This window comes from Anopheles cruzii, chromosome 2 (genome assembly GCF_943734635.1).
Source record: "Anopheles cruzii chromosome 2, idAnoCruzAS_RS32_06, whole genome shotgun sequence".
Lineage (NCBI taxonomy): Eukaryota > Metazoa > Arthropoda > Insecta > Diptera > Culicidae > Anopheles > Anopheles cruzii.
The window spans coordinates 57,006,548-57,014,489 of record NC_069144.1 but is presented as its reverse complement, the minus strand read 5'-3'; positions in this window follow the sequence as shown (position 1 = coordinate 57,014,489).

Sequence of the window (7,942 nt, the reverse complement as noted above, 5' to 3'; positions counted from 1 at the left end):
TCGACGCGAAGATCTCCATTTATAACGCGCGCTGCTCGCCATTCGATCGTTCGTTTTGTAGCTACTTCGCGGTGAGTGATTGCTGAGTTCCCGGCCAGCGGCCGGGAACGCAATAAAATGCAAATAAAATGCGCAGCATGGAAGCAAAGGGGCGTGGTTTACTTTACGGCGCATGACAGGACATCAAGGATCCGTGCAAGGATCTGCGGCACAACCGAAATCAATGTCCCGAGGGGAGACATATTTAGACACAATTTGTTCGGCGCCGGGTTTTATGTGCAATCACGCAAACTACCGTTGGGCAATACTCGTGGAAGGAGCACGGTGCGGTATGTCGGCAGCACCGCCGCCCTCCGTTCCCTCTCCGAAGGACCTTCGTTGCCGAAGGACTTTCGTCGCGGGACTGGCTCTCCCGTGGAGTCGCACGGGGCATAAGTTTGCTCGGTTTGCCAACGCCGACGGTTCTGCGCTGTGCTCTTCCGGTAAGTAGTACTCTTTGGTCGGCAGGCAAAACCGGCAGGACAAAGAGAAAAAGCGGAAGCGAATTCAATTCAATTACCATGGGGAATATATAATGACCGTACTCCGTGCGCTCGGTTGTGCCGGTTCCCGGTGGTGGTTGGAGCAAAAATGCTGAAATCTGCTTATCAAATTTAAGAACTTTAACTCACCGTTCAACTTTCGGCGAGCTGGTTCGCTAGTGTCTCACGAAGTCCTTGTGACCGGGAGATTTTGGAGAACGTTTCTTTGGCGAGTTGATGGTTTCCTGCCGCACGAGAGAAGATTTATAGATCACCCGAAATCTCAAATTAAAGAGAGAGATTTGCTGAAAACTTGGTTGCGGTTGGTTCCAGATTTAAACCCTGGTTCTAGGGTATCGCTGAATCTGCGAATAATGATTGTGTTGGTGTGTTCCAGTTGGCACCAATTACGGCTCAGGTATTTCACGTTTGAAATCCTTCAATCGATGAACTTGGTGATAAATCGACTCCTCGAAAGTAAGTCCCGTAGTTATGTCCCTTTGGCGGTTCTTGCAATTACTAAATTCCTTTTCTATGTCACTTCAAAACTTAAACCGCACAAAATATGAGGAACCTTCGAACCGCGCACTATCTTGCGTTAGCGACCGGGACCAAGATTAGCTCGTGACGAATAGAATTAAATCTCTATTTGATCGTCTTACTCTTGTCAACATGCGAACACCTTTCGGCCCCGCTCGAGCGCGGCACGTGGCCCAGCACGTTTCAGGGCGGAGGTAATTAGTCATATTTATTCTACACACCCTACCCCGGGGGGTTTAAATGTTGCGTTACTAAGGGAAATATATTTCGCACAACGTTGGCCGGCCCGGTTGTCGATATCCTGCGTTTAATTTAATGTTCCGTCTGTCAAAATAGTTTGACAACACGGTCGGTCGCACCGATTGTGTCGATGTCTTGAAATTTATTCAATTTCATTGAATTACTTTTCAAAATCGGATCATCCTTAACAAAGGATCAACAGAGGATCCTAAATCAAGCACCATGAAAACACACTTTACGAGCGCCTCACCGCGTGCTCGCTGATTGTGTTCGCTATCCTTTAAAACAGACATGCTTGACTACTTTACGTGCTGCGATTACCATCTCGACAGCTATCGTCGTGGGCCCCATAAAGTGAAACTAAAAACATCCGAACTTTTTAACCTCACACTGCTGCGTTCGATCACCGATTACCATAAATAATAGCCGCGTTGTAAAATCAAACTATCGACTGCTCTAACATCGTTCTGACATCTTGTTTATGGTAAGATAAGCACGGATCGATAAACACCGAAAACCGTAGGGGCCTAGAGACGCCAAGGCCGTGCCTGCCACCACCGGCAGCAACGGCACTAAAAGGACAGTTAATGGGCAACCAACGCCAGGATCCTTTAACCGGCGTAGAAAATTCCTACCAGCGCGGGTCTCACGGTCACCGCGATGCGGGAGTCCAACCAACCTGCTGCTCGAAGGCATCAAAATCCAGCGTTTAAGACCGACGAGTCCGCATCCGACCAAACGCATTCCTATAAATTCAATCGATAAAACAAGTGAAGTCTTCGGAGTGGTTGGGCTGAAAAGGGTTGAAAAGCACTTCTAGGATTCATCTAGGTCGTCGGAATGCTGTGCCGTTGTCGCCAGTAGTCTACCGGTGAGTGATTCGAGCCGGAGCTGCCGAATTTGATGACCAGTTGACGCCACCACTGATGGCTGGACCACCGCCTATAATGCGGCCCGTGGGTCTCTGGGTTTATATTGAGGTGTCAATAAAAATAATGTCCGACGTTCTGGTGCTGCCGTGTCCGGTAACTGGAGATGAGGGTCCCCGGGACCACGATCGAACTACAGCAAACGTTCAGGAAAACATCCGTCGACATAAAAGCACCAAAAGAGCTTTAGGTCCCGCTCGGGGGGCTAAAGATTATGACAATTGAAGCAAATGGAAATGAAAATCGGCCACAGAAACGGGGGTACGCGGTGCAGGTGGACGCAAGTGACGAACCGATTTTCGGGTGGAACGTTTACGGTTCCGTTACGACCGGCAGCGTTCGTTCGGGGTTATGGGGCACCGGGTTGTTTATGGTTTCCTCATGGCTGTTTCGCTGTTTCTTTTCTACTAGTTTTATCTCCCCGTTTTGTCTACGCCACCGAGTCCGGCTGTCGTCGATTAATTCTTTCTGTTGTTCAGTTTTATTCGCTACAACTCATAAACCTATCGTTCTTGGTGTTTTATTTTCCGCGTTTACTGATGTCATTTGTTTTGTTTTCATATCTCTCTCTGTCTCTCCTCGGTTCGGTCCATTCTCGGTTGTTCGCTGCTCCTTTACTAGATTTTATTTAATTTTTGACTGTCCGCAGGCTCCACGAGTTTGTGTGTCGCGTGTTTCCGCCCTCAAGCGGGTGGTTTCTGTCTCTATCCGAGCGATGTTGGTTTTTGATTTGCTGCGGACATTAATAGCGCTAATTTATAATCGAGCGTTAACTCCCGCTGAGTGGGAATAAATATGAAGCACGGTGCTGTCGTTCGGTCGCAAGGCAGTGATCTTCTAGAGGGTTTAGTTTTCGACTTCTTCTCCATAATACATTCAGTTTTGACTGTTTTGCTCAAGTCGTTTAGATCGAAATGATTTAGATTGAATCGTCCAAGTTTTGTTTTGCCCAAAAGTAAGGCGTAGTGTTTTTGGGGAGAACGCATCGTAAACCGGCTGGACCATTTCCAAACAGGAGAGTCAAAGAGAGAGAGAGTTAAGTTGTAAATGTGAATCAAATATTATAATCGCTTGCCATGAAATGTTACGAGGTGCTTGAAATGGGTGACTTCTAAAGTATGACTGATGGCCGCAGACTGGGCCAACCAGAGCTACGTTTTCATAGAAACAGGACCGTCGATGAAAGATTGTTGTTGATAGGAACAGTTCAGTTCGAAGCTCGGGGAGCTCATTTGTTGCAAGGCTCATAATGTTTTTTATGCACGTTTCATTTCACCCAACGAGGTATTTGCGTTGGATGCTGTCAGGCGTCAGGATGGCGTGAGAATTTCAGGCAATTTTTACGTTTGTCGAATGACTGACGAAATGATAAAATTATACCGTTAGCTCGTAGGAAGAGGAAGTTCAATCAGTGTTGGTCCATTATCGATCATATTAGAATTGGACTGATTCACATCGTTGTAAGAGTCAATATAAGCAGCTTGCGAGATGCATGTGGGTTGAACTAAAATCCGAAACAGTTTTCGGAGCCTCAACCACAATGTGCCTCGAAAATAAATAAAAAAAGAGCTTCATTCCTATCGGAATGTTTCGAGAAAGTATCAATAGAGACATAGAATATGGAACAAATATATTTCGGATCGACCTAAATGAAGCTGTTATGCTATGAAATAAAAGCAATTTTTCTGGCCGTGAGTTATTACTCTGATTGTAGATGAAAGATCGCCGAGAGAGCCTTTTAAAGGTGAATTATGTTTTAGGGAAATCTAACACCCAAGCACGTTCAAGCGCTACCAAAAAACTCCGACAAATGTAGACCTCCAGAACGGTCAAACGAGATCGATTACGCTTCGCTCATTTGGCTTATTTTGATGAATGGCCATCGACATTAGTCATTCCTGTTCCCGAGTACTGCTAAGTGGGGCATCCCTCAAACGCCAACAACATCCCAGCGAAGCAGCAGTCGCAGCATCATTGTTGCCACTTTGTTCGCCGGCATTCGTATCAAATATCCACCAACCATAAGTTGAAGATTTCTTTATCACGATTTTCAGCTGTAGTCGAAAATTGTTCTATTTATTAATTTTGTTCTACACATCGAGCCTTCTTGAAGCGGCACTTTAAATATAAATTTTCTCCCCCTAAAAGACCCATCGTTTGATTTCTTAACTCACTCACAGCATCATCCACACAATTCTAGAAGGAGTGTTACAGTTTCAAAAGTCACAGGATTTGCTGCGCAACAAACGCACTTCAGCATCTCGTTGAGATCAATCGCCAATATGGTCATTTTGACTGCCACCCTTTTCACTCTAGACAACCGGTTTCCAGGTTTCCGGTTGCTCGTGGATTCCTTTTTGACACCAAAAATATGCTCTCTTTCGACGGGGTAACAGATTTTGTGTTGAATTCTCAACAACGCTCTGGTAAGGATTACCGCCAACATGTCCTCCGTCAAGGAGAAACCGCGCAGTTAAGAACCACCAGCGGAAGTCACTCCTTACCGGAAAATCCAGTGTGAAAGAAAGAAGTCCCTTTGAGTGTATCCGGCATCCATGCGCCGTATACATTCCGAGTGGAAGTGTGCAGAAGAGGCTTAGAATTTCTGGCACACCAACCAAGAAAGCGGAACCCGTCTTCTGCGGCACCATAAAACTCGCGACTTGTACCAGCCTCAAGGGAGACGATTTGTTGTCCAACTTAGCCACTCGTTTTGTCGGCGAAGAGCGCAGAAAATGGGAAGCCTTACGAAATTTATCGACCATGAAGAATGGTCACGGAGTTGGCGCGAGCCACAAAGGTGCGACCGGACACATCTTTGCGATACACATTCTGCAGCCCAGCATTCGGTACGCGGTTCAATGGTTCGTAAATCATCAATTTCAACGCCGCCCAACACGGACAGGTCGCGGAACCGATCCTTGCTAAACTCCGAACGGACACACCCTGAAGTGATCAGCTTCGAGTGTGGCCCTACGTTGATCGGTGGTCAAGACCTTGGTAACCTTCACCGTATCGCAGGTTTGCTGTTAGAGAGGTCATTGACACATTCTGATTGTAATGCGGAACATTTTTAGTTTATAAAATATACGAGGCACAAATAAACAACAATCGCGAGACTATAAATATAAAATCTTTCTTGTGTATTAAAAAAACACGGTTCACAGTCACAATATTCTCTTAATTGAAATTTATATTAAATTAGACATAAGTTAATAATCGACATCATCTATCCCTTCATTTTAACAACAAATCCCAAATAAGAGTAACCACAGAATGAACTGCTGAACAATATTTTCAGCAACAGTTATTATACAAAATTGTCATTCTAAAGTAGATAAAATAAACTATCTGTTGGAAACCCGGCAAAAGCACCCTACCCATTGCAAGAATAAATTGTTACAAAATTTCACACTTTTTTCATACCAATCACAGCGGCACAATAGGCCACCTTCGAACCCAATCGGATCGCCTGGTCGACCGCTCGGCGGCAAACGATTCTGCACGCGGCATCCAAAGCCATCCGAAGCCTTCGCCTTCGGATTGTGCAGCCGGCAGCACAACCGGCGTACCGCACGAGGCACTGAAAACCGTAAATTATGTTTATTAATAAATAACAATCATAAATTTCCTCATATTTGCATTGTGTGCCCGTCCGCGCGCGCATGTGGAGCAAAATGGCGGTGGCCATTTGCGGCTGCGTTGGGGCCACGACGTCCGCCTAAGGCACAGCATCCGACGATGCGCCACCGCCGTTGACGGTGCCGATGGTCGGTAAGTGTTGCAAATGATCCGCCGACATCCGCAGAAATTGCAGAAAATCTCTCCAATCCACTCGGAACAGCCTGCCAGCCCGGTGCTTGCGCACTGGCAGCACCGGAATACATTGTGCAATAATAACTTTGCGCGTCCTGCGCTGCACATTCGAGTGCACCCCTCGCAGTTGCAGCAGCTTGAAGTGTCGTCGGTTCCAGCTGGCCTAGCGTACCGGATCGAATCGATCAGGCCGCGCCGGGTCGTGGGCCAACAAATATGCGATCGTGGCGATGCGCTTCAAGCCCCGAGACCCTCTCGAGGACTCCTGAGCGGAAAGAAAAATCGCCGATCGAAACGGCTCGCCCCGCCGTAAGCGATGGGCTTAAATAATAATAATAATCGGTAAATCAACCTGTAAACATGGGATTTTATGTGTGTACATATGTTAAAGCCTTTTGATCGGTTATTGCGCTGCCCCGTGGCCAGCCCACAGCCAGCCACATCGGAGCACCGGACGATGCACAATCCCAGTGGCCACTTCGCGCCAGTGGAATTGATCCAACACCGCGCGCGTCAAGCACGATCCGGTTACACGATTGTTGATGGTTCGCATCCCCTTAATCGAAACTCTGCAGCCTTTGAACCTCCTGGCAACACGATATATGTTCATTACCGATCGAACGGAACGTTTTATGTTCCGTTTCGTACAGAAGCACCACGATCAATACGGGTCGAAATCCGCGTACATCAAGATGAGGATGGACTTTTGCCTGCATTAGAACCAAAATGATGCTACTTCCAGGGTAAGGTGAAGTAATCCAATTAGCGCCTATTTTAGCGATAAAGTTTCAAGTGATTTTTGGTGACCAGTGACATTTTGCAATTCATCAGTTTTAAAAATAAATGATGAGTTAAAAATTCTAATTTAGTCGTGTTTGAAAAGTAGTGCAGTTATACCCTTCTTCGATTGTCGGTTTGGATAAAAGTTAATAATGCAAACGCAATGTATCAACTAGATTTTCTATTCTACAGTACAATTTTCATCACTCCGCAGGTGTTAATAAGCCAATCGTAAAATTTATTCCAACGACTGATTGCAAAGAGATGACTGCAACTCCACTTTGAGTGCAACAGACCGAAAGTGCGAAACACGCACCGAAAGATGCGATAATTAAACTAAGTTCCACGTCAAACGTGCGTATCTTTGATCGTCCGGAACGTTACACCGGAGGGCACATGTGCATCGCTGCACTAACGCCCAGTGCACACACATCAACGCCGGGCCTTTTTCGGCCAGACTGGCAAGGGTTCGAAAATTCAGTTCTATATCCGGTGCCGCTGTACTCAAATATGCAATCCACGATTTTACGAACCAATCTTTAGGCCCCATCCGATGGGGACCAAATCTAGGCGATGGTCGAGCTGGGTGGTGCCTGATTGCAGTCCAGTCATGGACGGTGCGCTTCAATCAAGCTGCATCCGATGCAAAAGCCGTTCACCATTTGGCACAGGCAGTCCAGAGTACGCAATGCAGAGAAATGTTTGCCAACCAATCGTCAAGGTGACGAAATTAGTTTGCATTTCGAACGCTTTAAAATGCTGCGAGCTGAGCACTCCAGACGTTATTTTTCAATCAGAAACGCCCAAGTTTGTCCCTCTTAGACCTTTAACCTGTTGTCTGGGTTGTTTTGCTTCAGTTTCTTTTTTCTCGAACCTTTGATACAACGTTTCAACATAACATGACTTTTAAGGTATTCTCATCTTTTATCTTCTATCATCTTACATCGATAACTATGTGCCTGTATTCCGCTGAAAATCATCCATCGGGTAAACCCGTTTGTCCAAAACGCATGGTCCACCGGTTCCCAAAAGACACCCCTCCTGGCTAAGTGCACCCGAACACAGCCAGCATAACCATACAAAAGGCGAATGTTGTGACAAGTAAAATTATGAATG